Genomic DNA, 15,914 nt, shown 5'->3' on the forward strand with positions numbered 1-15,914 from the left:
CATCTAAAAAAATAATTAAGTACTTATTAATGGCAAAAAAAAAAAAAAAATAAGTAACATACTTAATCAAAAAATTTAGAACCCTTAAAACATACAACATTTTGATTATGCTTAACACAAATCTGGATTATTTTCAATTATAGGAGTTATTTTTCATTTAATTTTTTGACATCTCAAAAAAGGTACAGAAGAATATGGAAGTCTGGGCATTTACGGAACTTACGACCGTCATAGTTTAGTTTAAGTGTTAAGTTAGGTATCAGTTTACACACGTGTAACATTCACCAATTCTATCCATGATTGATACCCACACTACTCAAATTCTTGGAAGTTCAATATATATGATCCAATTTTGAAACATTATTCTTGAATAACTAGAATTTCACCTATTGGTGATATAAAAAGAAGCTAATTATTGAGCAGAAACTGTTTTATTTTTATGTGAGGTCTGAATCCTGGATCATATACATGTGAAACGCCAGAAAATATTACATCATTTTTATTATTTTAGCTTATAATTTGACTGGTTAATTTATTTACAACATTTTGAGTGTGTCCAAATACTTTTTCAAATCTGGATAATTTCCAATTACAGAAGTTATTTTTCTTTAAATATTATTATCAATATCATTTTTTTATTATCTTTTTCACTCTTCATTCGAGTGGCATTTTTAATGTCATTTAAATCGTGCCATAGGTTCGCCAGCCCTCGATTAGTGTATTCCCCGCCCGTATCCGACTTCATCCCAGTATGACATCGAGAGCATTGTTGTCATAAAAATCGTGAGAAAGAAGTAATTGTGTCAAATAACGATCCGTTCATTTGGGAATAAAGTAACAAAAAGACTACATCCTCATTGTTCAGCGCCAATTGGCTTATCTTATCGCGGACCAACGACATTTTATATTGAAAAGTAATTGATAATAATAATGTCATAGATGTACACATACTCTATATTTATAAAATGAGAATTCCTCCCAATTACTACTACAACTGCTTCTGATACTACTACACGCGGTTTCTGCAGGGGTTGGCAGAGAGGATGTAACGCCACACTTGTCTGTCCTACATCTACTCCTAGCTTTCTTCACATCCGTACATGACTTATCTTATCACGGACTTACGACATTTTATATTGAAAAGTAATTGATGTAATATCTCCAAAACTGAACAGAGCCGGAAAAAACGAATTAATATAACTAAAATTTTAAATATTATTTCAAAACATGTTTGTTGTAGAAATTATTAGAAATGATGAATAAGTTTTGTCCGCTTTAAATATTGTAATTTCCTTGTTAACGGAGTGTGTATTATTAATATATTCATCATTATTATTAATAAAATTTATGTTGAACTATTTCAAAGGTGTGAAGGATTTTTTTTAATGATTGTATTTAAGAACAATTTAAAATGCATATGTTATGTGTTTTTTTCTTCTAGAATATTTGAAAGTAAATTGATAAAGTAATAGTTTATATATTGAACCAGAACTAAGGCAACAAAGAGTCTCGCTCTTCCTGAATTATATAAGTATACAATAGGTTCTATTTCAGAAATGAATTTTATCCATCGTTAATGTTTTACAATCGTTGAAAATTATAAACGATGTTTTTCAGATTTTTTAAATTAAATTTAAGGAATTTGAAAATTCTATAATTGTATATGTATTAGATCCAACACCAATGATATGTAAAATTGTTACATATACCAAAGGCAATTCTCGAAAATACCAAAACACCAAAATATATTTTGTTTAAGCAGTTGAATACATCACTATAGTTACTAATATGCTGATTATTTTATGTAATTCGTAATTGCATTTTTTTAACAACAAAACAAAATTCAAAAGCAAAGCCCGAGATCGAGAAACAAATCAATTGTCCTCTTTCATTCGTATCGTCTAAATTTAATTACCTCTAAAAATTCTAAATAAAAAACCAATCCCACCCTCTTCCCCCGAACCAATTCAGCATCCCCCTCCCCCGAAGAACAATCTGGACCGAGAGAGAGACATGAGATGGATGAAGCAAGCAAATGAAATTCTTTGCGGCCGCAAAAAACCTCCGGATTAGATTTTTACCCCACGCCATTAGGGCGGAAGCCGGCCTACAGCAAATTGGGTGAGTTGAGGAATGGCACGGGAATAAATCTCAACATAAACCAAATAAGAGACACCCTTTAAGTGGATGGAGCATTTGATTCCAGAAATAGAATTAATTCGGTATAAACTGTATTAATAAGTATTAAAACAAACTTATGAGGTGAATGAATATGCGAGTACATACACACACGCACACACACACACACACACACACACACACACACACACACACACACACACACACACACACACACACACACACACACACACACACACACACACACACACACGAGTTTAAGTGTGTGCGTGTGCGTGTGCGTGTGCGTGTGCGTGTGCGTGTGCGCGTGCGTGTGCGCGTGCGTGTGCGCGTGCGTGTGCGCGTGCGTGTGCGCGTGCGTGTGCGTGTGCGTGTGCGTGTGCGTGTGCGTGTGCGTGTGCGTGTGCGTGTGCGTGTGCGTGTGCGTGTGCGTGTGAGTGTGCGTGTGCGTGTGCGTGTGCGTGTGCGTGTGCGTGTGCGTGTGCGTGTGCGTGTGCGTGTGCGTGTGCGTGTGCGTGTGCGTGTGCGTGTGCGTGTGCGTGTGCGTGTGCGTGTGCGTGTGCGTGTGCGTGTGCGTGTGCGTGTGCGTGTGCGTGTGCGTGTGCGTGTGCGTGTATGTATTATTATCAATTTGGACATGCAAAACAAATGAGTGAGAAAGAACAGTAAGAAAAAAATGAAGCCAGTGTGGTTGGAAATAGAAGCAGAGGAAGAACGATTACTATCGTAGTCAGCCGAGGCCAACAGGATCGACGATCTCGATCTTAAAAACGTAAGCCCTGAGAAATATCAGTTTTCTAAATTAATTTTCTCTTTCAAATAATTTTGCAAGCAGGGAATTGCTTTTATATTATTGTTTTGCTTATCTCATTATCTTTTCTCATGATATTTACACCCCCTACTTTTATTGCAGTTTATAATATATAATGTCTGTGTATCTACAATATTTTCAGCGCGCCTAAATCTTTGTTCACGAATCTGGGGTTTGTTTGCTGAGGAGTAATTAATATTGATATCTCAACATAGATGAAGAAGCCAACCAAACCATAGATGGTGTTGATATCTCGCATGTAAATGAATGGTGTCAATTGGGTCCCAGACCTCCATATTCTCTTTCACCTATGTTGAGATATCAATATGTCTGTATATATTCTAGAGTATATATGCATGAGGTATCTGTACATGAATCTAAATATGTTTCTGTCTATTAGTATGAATATGTAATTGTCTCGAAACGAGTTTCGTAAGAAAAACTTATCGGAATATTTAAGGCACTTTAATATTTTTTCGAAAAAAAAAAAATTATTATAATATGAGTACTACATACTTTTTTAAAGCATTTTCCGAAATAACAATCATTCTTTGGACACACTATGGAATAAATTACTCCACGGTAAAATGCACTATTTCGAATGAAACGTCTGAAACACTGCTACATACTATTGACAATTCAAAGGTGTGCAAATATAGGCCAGACTATAAACTGTTGAGAATTTCTACTGTTGAGAATTATATACTGTTGAGAATTTCAGCTACTCGAAGGTCTGCGAATCATTAATGAAAACACCACCAATTACATGAAAATACACAATTTCCAATGATGTTTAAGAAACAATTGACAATTTTAAGGTGTGCGAATATAGGCCAGACTATTTATTACTATATGCTGTTGAGAATTTCAGCTACTTAAAGGTATGCGAATAATTTACAAAATTGCTCCCAATGTAATGAATATACACAATTTTTAATGACGTTCAATAAAAAATGACAAAAGGTGTGGGAATATAGGCCAGACTATAACTATATACTGTTGAGAATTTTAGCTACTCTAAGGTGTGCGAATAATTTACAAAAAAAACATCAAGCTTCTATAAAGCCTCAGACTATTACCATATATCATTGACAATTACAGCTATTTAAAGGTGTGCAAAAATAGGTCAGTTTATTACTTTATACCATTCAGAATTTCAGCTACTCGAAGGTGTGCGAATAATTTACAAAAAAACATCAAGCTTCTATATAGGCTCAGACTATTACCATATATCATTGACAATTTCAGCTATTTAAATGTGTGCGAATATAGGCTATACTATAACTATATACTGTTGAGAATTTTAGCTACTCAAAGGTGTGCGAATGATTTACAAAAACACCATCAGGCTTCTCACTCCGGCTATGGTACTCGCAGTAGCTAAGTCCCAAGAAAATAATAATATAAAATAAACCTTTACAATATGGTTAATCCAAAACTCTATTAGAGCGTCCTATAGAAATGGCGCCGGGGCCGTCGCCGCACTACTGATTTATTTTTCTTCCCATTTTTTCCACCCCTAAGGGGGAGGAAGGGGCTTTGCGGAATTGGACAGCCTTACTAATGAAACCGGTAAACCGCTAGATTCATTCCGGCCCGTCTTCCCCTCGGCTCGTAAGTGGGGGAGGTTTTTTCAATACTGCCTACTTCATAGTGAAGGGAAAGCTATGGCATTTCAAGTGGAATCGGTACCTACGAATACAACGTGTGTGTACACTGTACAGTTTATGTGGGTTAACATTTAAGGAGAGGAATGTGCTTTGGTTTTATTGATATGACTGATATATAAAATAGATGGGGATGCGATCGTGACACCTGTGATATCCTGGATCCTAAATTAATCTTTACAAATGGGAGATTTACAAACAAATATTTATATTATAGCATTGACCCTTCTTATGGTTTTCAATGTCCGAATACTTTCAAATGTTAATGAAATGTATTAATATTACATAGTTATTTTATCCTGCGCGCTATCGCACTTTTTTTTAATAAAAGAGAAATATTTGTGTTTTGTATTATTTACACAAATATTTCTATTTTATTCTATTTCTGTGAGCATAAGCGGCTCATTATTAGAAATAGGTATTTACCTATTGTACTAACTTACACTTATTATACAAACTTACTAACTAGTTATCACCACGCTTCCCCGTAGGGTAAGGCAGAGAGAATAGAAGCTCACACCAATCTTTGCAAACAATATTCACCTCTTCCACATCCATGAATCTTGTCATACATACCCGTCTAATATTCCAACTACCATCCTGACCACTTTCAAGTGATTGGAATACTCGTACATGCCAAGTTCTTCTTGGTATTTTTCTGCTTCTATTACCAACTGCATTCGCCTCATAAATTTGTTTAACTGTTCTTTCCTCACTCATTCTATTCACTAACTTAAAACATCTCAACACACATTTCTTAATTTTTTCGATAATCTTTATCTATGCCGTGCATTATTTTCGTATATCACCTTTCGGACATTCATAGAACATATTTTGCACTTAATGGTACTGCTGAATTGATGAATATTACACGTGTGTAAAGTGATCACTTAAACCAGCCTATGACGGTCGTCAGCCCCGTAAATGCCCAGACTTCCATATTCTTCTTCATCTTTGATGAGATGTCAAAAAATAATAATGGTACTGCAATAAATTTACAAATTCCTAGATATCACAATGATAAAAAACGAATACTAAAATAATCAAACTTCAATATTTTTTAAAAATATATTTCGTACATTTTATTGTTCTATTTTAAACAATAAAAAATGACATATTCTTATCAAAAAAATATGTATGAATAGTTTTCAGAACGTGCACTGAAATAAAGTAGAAAAATATAAAAAAATATAGCACTAAATAATAAAATTAAATATAGCACTCACCCAATTCACAGTGTGCAGCGTTCTGTTTTGAATCCACATTTGATCTGAAAAAATAGGAGAAAAAAAATTAATGCATAAATTTTATGCAAATAGTATAAGGTTTAGTATTGACATTTCCTTACTGCATTTTACATAATAAAATAAAAACTACATATACAGTTTCTTTCACATTAAATATTGCAGATAAAGTAATGTGTAAGAAACTACAGTGGAACCTCTCATAACGAGTAATTCGCATAATGAGAAAAAAATGTGAAGAAGTTGCTCTCTTAACGAGCTTTTATTTCGCATAACGAGTTGCAGAGAAAGAGCAAGTCCGCTTTTCACGACATTCATTTGTAAGCTAGGATTTTCGCAGCTTGAGAAGGAGTTACCAAGAGGACCCTCTCTTCTGCTTGTAAAAAACTTTGGCCAGAGAGTGCTGTCGAATGTGATCTTGACACAGTCTACAGTCAACGAAGTTCTGACATTGGTTAATATAATGGGACTCCAGGTGGATAACAACGATATTGAAGAGCTTGTGAAAGAGCACAGCCAAGAGCTGACTCCCGAGGCTTATGGAGTTGCATCGTGTTTCACAGCAAGAAATTATGGAGGAGAGTTTGTTAATAGAGGAGGAGGGAGTAGCAGAGAAAATTCTTCTAGCACAATAAGAGAAATGCTGTAATCATGAGAAACTGTTGCATCGTGCATTAAGAAGCATCACCCTAAAAAGGAGGTGCTACAAATTTATTCAATGGTGATGCTGTGACACATTTTCTCCAAATTTTAAAGCGTCTGCAAAAACAAATGTCAGTAGACAGTTTTCTATATATTGTAGTTGACAAAGATTTTTTTTATTTTTTTTTTTTTTATTCATTTAATATATTTACATTTTTATTTATAACATAATAACATTTGAATCATTTATACATATGTAGAACTTTTATATTTCGATTCGCTGTGCCTCTCCATAAAAGAGTCTGTGCTCTTGTGCTTGGAAAGGGACTTACACTCGTGGTTTAAAGTTATATAATAAAAGATATAATAGTTTTTTTTAATATATTTTTTTAAAGATTTAAATGTATGGAGCTTTAATTTTTTTCTTGAGGATTTTTATATCATCTATTTTTTTTATTTCTTTAGGGAGTTTATTGAAATGTTAGATTGCCAAATATTTGAAGTTTTGCTGAAATTGCTTGGTGTTGCATTTTGGAATAGAAAAATCGTTTGAGAATCTCGATGATAAATTCTTTGTTAAATTTAAATAGTTGTCACCCTTTAGTATTTGAAAAACTGCGGTTTTTTTATAAATGGATTCTATATTTGGGACTTGAAATTTTTTAAATAATAATTTTGTTGGAAATATGTTTTTTTTGATTAATTATTTGTCAAAAATTCATATTTTTACCATCGTTTTTTTTTCAAATCTAAATTGTATTCGAAGTTGTTACTCTCCTTAACAATTTATAAGTAATTTTCTTCGAATAAACATGTGCAAAAAATATTTTAAAAATGAGTATTCTTTTAGCATGGAACGCATTATCGTATTTTACAAGATTTCAATGAGAAAACATGTTTCGCTTAGCGAGAGTTTCGCGTAACGAGGTAAGATGCTGGAAAGAATTATGCTCATTATAAGACACCACTGCACACAGTTAATATTTTATTTTGTACACATATTAGGAAGTAGTTTTCAAAAATACTAATAAAAAATAAAATTTCTCAAATCATGTTTTATTTTATCGTTTTATCAACATTTTGTGACTGGTAAGAGAATCGGATGGTTACGGCACGACGAACCTGCGGGTTACGTGATACGTGACGTAGATGTGCCAGGGGCACGTAGACCGCCCGTAGCGGTGCGTAGGCACATTATATACAAGCGGATTGGCCGAACAAAGAGTCACGTTGCTTGCCAGCCATTCGATCAATGCGACAATTGTGACTAATATCTATGAATGAAATTTATCCCCGCGCTTGTCTTACGTCCAAGTGACTCAGAAATCTAGCTACGGATTATGCAACACCGCTTATCATGTCCCTACTTAGGCAACCCCAATTTATTATTATTTTAATTAATATATTAAGTTTTTAATCCTATTCCTACTTATGTGAAAATTCCTTCAAGTGTGGAAAATTCAATTTCATTAAAGGCTAAAGATAAAAAGTAAATTACTGTGCAATATAATATTTTCTGTTTTTAAGTGGATTAACCTAAATTAATAATTTTCCCCGCCTCCATAGTGTAGTGGATAGTGCGTTGGAGGACCCAGGTTCGATTCCCAATGGGATAAAATAAACATAAATGATTTTTCATTCTAATATTTGTATATAATATATCATTATATAATATCACCTTGTACTAGTACCTGAAATGTAGGACTGATCGCCTTGCTTTCAAATGATTAACGATCACGATAACACTATTGATGCAATAAAGTGCCCTATGCACTATTGGGTGCGGTTAAGTGTAAGAATAATTTATATTATTTTTTCTTCTCCCCCTTGCTGTAGATATTACACAATGGCATATGCATGTGAGAAGAATGGAACCATCAAGACTCCCCCATATTGCACTGCATGGCCAATCCCAAGGTAGACGACTCCCAAGCAGACCACCAAATAGGTGGATTGACAGCTGGGACATCGCAGAAGGCTAATTCCTCTTAAAAACAGACCATAAGGCCTACACAGATAAAAATGAGAAGAAGAAGAATGATAGGTAGCAAATCACGATTCCATTGTAATATTTTTTGGAATTCTCATTAATGTCCCAACATTGTAACATTAAAACAAACAGCCAACTCGGAACAAATCACGGAAAACATTTTTTTATTATTAATATTTGAAGAATCTTAAAAATTAAACCATTAATAAGCTTGGTCGCATCGTTTATTTTCTCAGAGCACTTAGCTTTCTTTTCAAAGAAAATTTCGTGTTTTAAAATGGCATTTATTTTTTACATCGCAAACGCGTTAATCGCTTTACGCGGCAAATGAAAGCAATAAAATTGTCGGTCCCTTCAAAGCCTCAACCCCTTCCCTTTTCTACCCCCCCCCTCGACTTCATTCCACCACCCCCAATCCCCCTCCCCCACCCCTGGCTGCCTAAAATTCATTTTCAGTTCACTAGCTTTACGGTTTCCAATTTTTCACTGAAAATTTATGAGAAATATTAGTTTTATCACGATTGTAAAAACAAAGGGTTAGTAATTGCAATCAATCAGGGGTAACTTTTAACAAACTTAAATAATTTTAATATAAAATTGAATTGCGACTGTGGAAGACATTGGTATGACTTCTAGAAAACAAGAATGGGAGAACATTAATTATGTTTAAGATATTATAATTTTTCATTAATGACCACAAATATAATATCAATAACATTTAAAAATCCTTATCCGCACCCAATGGTGCATAGGGCACTGCGTCATATAAACGCAGTGTTATCTTGATCGTTTACACATGAAGGAAAGGTGATCAGCCCTCCGCTTCAGGTACCAGTCCAGGGTAATATTGAATAAATATTACAGTGAAAAAATCACTTTTATTTATTTTACCCCCCTTGGGAATCGAACCCGGGACCTCCAGAACGGTAGCCGAGCGTGCTGACCATTACACTACGGAGGTGGACAAAACAACATTTTGAAACAATACATATACATTATATAAACAATGGAAAGATATATTTGCAGTGTTAAGTCATATTTTCTTATTTTGTTTTTACCTTATGTTTTTTTTGTATTTTCTGTTTTATTGTATTTTTTCACTTTTTATCTTTTCTCATTTGTATATTTTAAATATGTTTCTTATGCCTATTTTTTATACCTGTTTACTGTTTTTATATTTTGCCATGTATTAGTTTTAATTATTTAAAAAAAAAAACTTTTGTTACTTTATTATTTGTGTTCCAGTCTTGTTAACCATAATCCCGTGTTCCAAAATGAGAAATAGAAATTACCCATCGGGAATATTATATATTTGACTTGTGTATGTAATATGTTTTGAAAAATAAATACAAATATCAATAATAACAAACCCATAATTAACAATATGACAATGAATAAAACCTACCTCCTATTGTCTATGTTTCCACTAATAAAAAACAGATAAATAAATAAATTAAAATAAAATAAAAATAAGAAACAGCTCTTCTTCATCCTTCAACGTCCCAAGGACTCGAATCTAAACATATACTAAGCTTTACATACGATGTTTGAAAATGACGCGGAATGCATCGAAACACGTGTGACAATAGATTTCAAGAAATAGTGGTACATACCAAGTGAAGTTTAAATTAAAAACTAAAAATTCTTATGCATCTATGTTGAGATTTAACGAGTTAATTTTTGTATACAATTTAGAACTCGATTTAAACAAACTACCAGAATATCTACACCATAAAAATCCACTATACTATATTTTTCTTTGATTTTCAAAAAAAAGAAATGTTGATAGGTGGGGAGTCAATTTTTTTTTCAATTTAAATAATAAAATAACAACTATAAAGTTTTTCCACATAAATTTTATTTGACGAGCGAAACCGGTCGCTGGTGTTGAAAAGTGAAAAAAACAATATGGTTATTTTATTATATGAAATGCAGTTCCACCAAGAAAGGTCAGTACAAAACTTAATTCTAAATTCCAATAAACATTCTTTTTTTTTTTAAATGGGCTTGAAGAGAAGTGTGACCCCTCACGCAGCCAGTCGCTTAATGAATTCTACATTTGCAAATAATGCCTTAATAATAGCCCCAAAAGATAATTCTATTTTTGTTCGCCTAATATATAAGTACATGTACGTAGATTGAAAAACTGGTAACTGACAGCCTTCGATTGACAGGTCTATAATTTCAGCGTTGGCAAGCGCCCATTGGCACCCCACAAAGGCACCTCTCCTCCTGTACAGTGCGGCACATAATAGCACAGCCATGTGGCAGCGTAGACGGATAAACTGCCTGACGAGACTCTGCCCTGGAAAGAGAGAGATCAACGCAACGCCGGGGGAACGTAAAAATCCACACCCGCGAGTATCGGCGCTAATGATTCGGAAAATGACGCCGTATTTGTGCAAAAAATAAGGAGTAAAGCCGCATAAATTTCACGCGGGATAAAGATCGCGAGAGGGAAATTATTGAAATTAGGATGATTACGTCATTTCCCAGCTTTGTTAGGTTGTATTTTTGACAAGTGAGTTGCGCTATTTTACGTAGGATTAATATTTATGTATTTTTTAGAACACCCTGCATCCTTTATGAAATATTTATTTTTATTGATATTTCGACAAAGATTTATTAATTTACTGAGATGGCAATAAAAGATATTAAATAAATGTTTTTATTAATTTTATAAAGGCATATTTTTTCTTTAGCCTTCCGTCCTCTACTGCTGGATATAGGCTTCTTCTGAATTCATCTATATTTTATCTTAAAAAAAAAAAAATTATATTACTATATCAGCTACGAAGACTGGTGTTCTCTCGGATGTAGCGCGAATGTGGATGGCATCTTAGTGGAATAAATGGAATAGTTCAAACATCTGGATAGGGACCTTTATGATTAAAAGGATCTACCATGTGAAGTGATGGGGTAAGTAAACAAGACTGCAATCATCACAGAGTAAAAATTATATTTGGAAAAACCGTGACATGAAGATTGGCAGCAAAGTCAAAATATATAAAACTTGTGTGCAACCCATCATGACATATCGCTCACTCCTTTCAAGAACCTCATAAATCAAAAATCGTCAAATTTCCAGTTGTGCATGTTTTCGAAATGCCCAGAAAATGTACTATATGCCAGCAAAAGAGGCATATTCTTAACTCAATATTTACCCGCTACAGGGCAAAAAGAGCTGTTTTTGCATTTTGAAGAAAAGGTAGTGTAACGTCCATGTGGTGTTTTTTTTTACGAAAATAGGACTATACAAATAATATAATTAATAATAAAAGGAATTCTTAAGAAAAAAAATTATGCCCATTACATATAAATCTTGAAACCATGAAACATTGAACCATGAGTGTAAGTCCCTCTCCAAGCACAAGAACTCTGTTTCTTTTTTGGAGAGGCACAGCGAATCTAAAACTAAAAGTTTGTAATATATATAAATGTTTAGAAAATGTTTTATTTTGTACTTAAAAATGTAACTATATTAAATGAAAAAAAATAAAATTAAAATACAGTATATTTAATTTTGTTACCAACATTTCAACGTCTTAATCCGGAATTCGTTAAATTGTTTTGTTAATTTTTCTTAAAATCAATTTTCAATGATTTATTTATAAATAATATTGTAGGTACTCAAAAATGTAACCATATTAAGTAAATAAAAAAAATGAAAAAATGCATGTATTACATAAATTATTTCAATATAAAATAACCCCGTTAGCATTAACAAAGCGAGCCCCCAAAGCAGAATTTCAGTAATGACGTCATTACCCCCTAATGTGTGTCAAAATGTATTTATTTGATTTAGTACTAATTGAAGCACAATCCAATCGATTAGTGTACAACATGTCATAGAAAACCCTCTGCAACCCTTTCGGGTGTACATGACCGTGTGCTTCTAGCGCCGAGTGATGCGGGCACGACTACTCGACTAACAACTCAATCAAACCTAATACACACTCGTATATAAAGGATTGGAAATCTAACGATCGTAACTGTGGAAGTCCTCACCAAAAAGTTACATACAACATTTTGAGTGTGTCCAAATACTTGTTCACAAAATCTGGATTATCTCTAATTACAGGAGTTATTTTCATATTATTAAAAATAATTTTCTGCCCTGTAGCGGGCATCCAGGAAATCAGGTATTGACATTGTATTTCGGTTCGTCGATTTAAATAAAACACTTAAAGGAAGTCTGGGCATTTACGGGGCTGACGACCGTCATAGGCTGGTTTAAGTGATCACTTTACACACGTATAGCATTGATGGATAGATTAGATAGATTGTCTCCAATTATAATTGGAGATAATCCAGATTTTATGAACAAGTATTTGGACACACTCAAAATGTTGTGAATAAATAACCTGGTCAAATTATAAGCTAAAATAATAAAAATGAAAATTATATTATCTGGCGTTTCTCATGAATGTGATTATAATCCAGGATTCGGACCTGACATACTAATATAAGAGTTTTTGCACAATAAAAAGCTTCTTTCATCTCACCAATAAATGTCTCTAGTGAAGTTCTAGTGATTCAAGAACAATGTTTCAAAATTGGTTCATATATATATATATATATATATATATATATATATATATATATATATATATATATATATATATATATATATATATATATATATATATATATATATATATATATATATATATATATATATATATATATATATATATATATATATATATATATATATATATATATATATATATATATATATATATATATATATATATATATATATATATATATATATATATATATATATATATATATATATATATATATATATATATATATATATATATATATATATATATATATATATATATATATATATATATATATATATATATATATATATATATATATATATATATATATATATATATATATATATATATATATATATATATATATATATATATATATATATATATATATATATATATATATATATATATATATATATATATATATATATATATATATATATATATATATATATATATATATATATATATATATATATATATATATATATATATATATATATATATATATATATATATATATATATATATATATATATATATATATATATATATATATATATATATATATATATATATATATATATATATATATATATATATATATATATATATATATATATATATATATATATATATATATATAGAACCTCCAAGAATTTGAGTAGTGTGGTTGTCAATAATGGGTAGAATTGGTGAATGCTACACGTGTGTAAAGTGATCACTTAAACCAGCCTATGACGGTCATCAGCCCCATGAATGCCCAGACTTCCATATTCTTCTTCATCTTTGATGAGATGTCAAAAAATAAAAAGTTATATTTCCAAAATTGCCCGAAAAATCACTTAAATGAAAATCTGTTCTTTTTACTGCATTCTACCGAAATTTTAATTAATGTTGCGACAAAACGTGTCCGATCCTTTGTAAAACCAATATGAAATTGTTAAATCACACCAAAAAGTAATAATTTTACAAGCTAGAATTCCTGATTTCTTAAAATTATATTTAATGGAAATGTAACGTTTTGGTGAGGACCTCCACAGTTGAACTCAGTATCGATTGAACTCAGTTTCTAATTGTTTAAAATATATTTACTTATCCCAATTTGTATTCACAAATTCTAGATTTTGTTCCAACTAGAAGTTATTAATATGAAGATTTTTAATGATATATTAAAGACAAAGAAGAATATGGAGGATAAGTCTGGATCCAAACAGGCCCCAAAATTCTATACTTTTTTATTAATTTAAAAATTCTTTTGTGAATTCCAAAATTTCTACATTTTGACATCTCAACATAGATGAAGAAGAATATAAAAGTCTAATCACTTTACACAAGTGTAACATTCACCAGAATTAGTGATTGATTGACACACCCATGATGGACAACCACAAAACTCAAATCCTTGTAATTTCTAGATATGTTAATTAAACTCGAAACTCAGTGGACGAGAGTAACAAGAGACATTTATGGTGGAATAAGAAAAGTTTTTATTTAGCAGAAACTCTTTTTACAACATTTTGAGAGTGTTCAAATACTTGTTCACAAAATCTCGATTATCTCCAATTACAAGAGTTATTTTCATATTATTTTTTAACATCTCATCAAAGATAAAGATGAATATGATCATCTCAACAAAAGATGTCTCTAGTGAAGTTCTAGTGATTCAAGAACAATGTTTCAAAATTGGTTCAAATATATAGAACTTCCAAGAATTTGAGTAGTGTGGTTGTCAATAATGGGTAGAATTGGTGAATGTTACACGTGTGTAAAGTGATCACTTAAACCAGCCTATGACGGTCGTCAGCCCCGTAAATGCCCAGACTTCCATATTCTTCTTCATCTTTGATGATATGTCAAAAAATAATAAGAAACTCTTTCATAAAACTCGTAACGAAAGTGGCGTTCTATTCTCTCTGCTTACCCCTGCGGTTCTCAGATCAAAGATATTATTTGAAAAAATATATTTTAAATTACAGTTTCAATCTATACAGTAGGTACGTGGTTATAATCTAAAGTAAATTACATATTAATTTGATGTATTTTATTTTCAGTAATAGGAGGGTATAATATGAAAAGAGTATAAAAAGCTTCAGCATATTGACTTGTCCTTAAGCAGTTTATCATAATTACGTGCGCCGATTGAAGTTCGCGGCCTCAATTTGGCGAAATGGAGAACTAAAAAGTATTAGGAGAACATAAGCGTCGAGAGATGGTGACACAAAGAGAAATGGATAGACTTAGAGAAGACTCCCCGCCAATCTGATGGGAGAGTCCAAATTACTTGCCGGATAAGCCGGATTAGGTTTCTGCCCCTTCCACTTCCACATTCTTCCTTCCCCTCCTTAATCACGAACGCGATTTGGGTACAAGGGCGAGAAGAAATTATTACTGGCGCAGATCGCTTCTCCCTCATGTGCTCCTAGTCCTTTGATAACAGAACTACCTAGCCTACATGCGAAGAATATTTCAGAAATTATTTTCCAAAATAATAAAATAAATGTATGAATAATATTGAATAATAAAATAAAATATGATAGAATGACCTACAACCTGAGAACAAGGAAAGCTGATCCTAACAGTCTACAAAGCCGATAAGTGAGGATGGAGCATGGAAGAAAATTTTACTGTGTTTCTTGAATGTTTTTAGCTGACACTTTGTGGCACATTTTATAAACTTTATAAAATAAAACTTGGTTTTAACCACTTTTTAATTTCGGTACTATATTCCAACTGGTTTTGACAAACACTTTATCTTCTTCAGGGATAGATACGTACTAAACTTAAAACAGATAATATTCAGAGTTAAGTAAGTAGGCAGTATAAATAAGTGGTTAATTAAGTGGG

At 32.0% G+C, this 15,914-nt stretch overlaps 1 long non-coding RNA gene across 2 annotated transcripts in view; it reads right to left on the reverse strand.

The window, feature by feature from the left end:
* LOC148306463 (uncharacterized) overlaps positions 1 to 15,914 on the reverse strand; it is a 784,100-nt gene that overhangs the window by 425,213 nt on the left and 342,973 nt on the right. For both annotated transcript variants that reach the window (XR_015837997.1, XR_015837996.1), the window contains exon 3: positions 5,844 to 5,887. This is a non-coding gene — a long non-coding RNA (uncharacterized LOC148306463). The remainder of the gene's footprint in view (positions 1 to 5,843; positions 5,888 to 15,914) is intronic.

Source organism: Brachycentrus maculatus, unplaced genomic scaffold (assembly GCF_059751285.1).
Source record: "Brachycentrus maculatus isolate JH-2025_06_01 unplaced genomic scaffold, ASM5975128v1 h1tg000240l, whole genome shotgun sequence".
Classification (NCBI taxonomy): domain Eukaryota; kingdom Metazoa; phylum Arthropoda; class Insecta; order Trichoptera; family Brachycentridae; genus Brachycentrus; species Brachycentrus maculatus.